Source organism: Octopus bimaculoides, chromosome 19, assembly GCF_001194135.2.
Source record: "Octopus bimaculoides isolate UCB-OBI-ISO-001 chromosome 19, ASM119413v2, whole genome shotgun sequence".
Classification (NCBI taxonomy): Eukaryota; Metazoa; Mollusca; class Cephalopoda; order Octopoda; family Octopodidae; genus Octopus; species Octopus bimaculoides.
In genome coordinates, this window is record NC_068999.1 from 53506647 (window position 1) to 53507463 (window position 817).

The following is an 817-nucleotide window of genomic DNA, read 5'->3' on the forward strand; positions in this document are numbered from 1 at the left end:
CGTTGAGGAAGGGTACCCATCACCTCTACCCTCTTGATGGAGGAAGAACCACCTCTACCCTTTTGAGGAAGCAGAGAAACATCCCTTTACACTAAGGGAAAGGAAATACTACTATCCCTTTCAAAGGGGGGAAACCAGCTCTACTTACTCAAGGGAGGGAGATCAACCACCTCTAACTTCTTGTGTCACCTCTGCTCCTACCCTTTCTCCCTCCACCCTTATATTTCCACATTTCTTCTTAAATTTAGTTGGTAGACTTGTAATAAAAGCAGCAGTAGTGTTTGTTGTTGTTGTTATTGTAATGTTATACATATCGCTTTATGACCAATATAGAGTAGGCAGGAAGGGTGGCTAAAGTTTGTCTGTGCTTGAAACTCTAAACCTAGCACTTTTTCAGAAAATGACAGCAACCATGAATCATTCGTTTTGGTTAGGGGTTTGTGGTTTTTCATTTTTTTTTAATTATTATTTTTTGGTTTCCGTATATATATATATATCTATCGTCGTCGTCGTCGATATATATATATATGAATTTTTTTTTTCTTCTTCCCTATTTTTAAACCTTCTTGTGCCTAAAAGTTAGTTTCCACTGATTGGAAAATATATATATATATATATATATATATATATATAATTTAGATGAAAAAAAAGTGTAACAGAAAGAAGAAAAATTTGAAAAAAAAAGAAAAAAATACAATTTTAAAGATCTGGCCATTGCTTTTCTTATTAACTGGTTCTGCCAATTATTACGAGTATCTTGTGTATTTCTTTAAAGTAAAAGAAAAGAAAAAAAGAAACAAAAAAGAAAAAATATTAC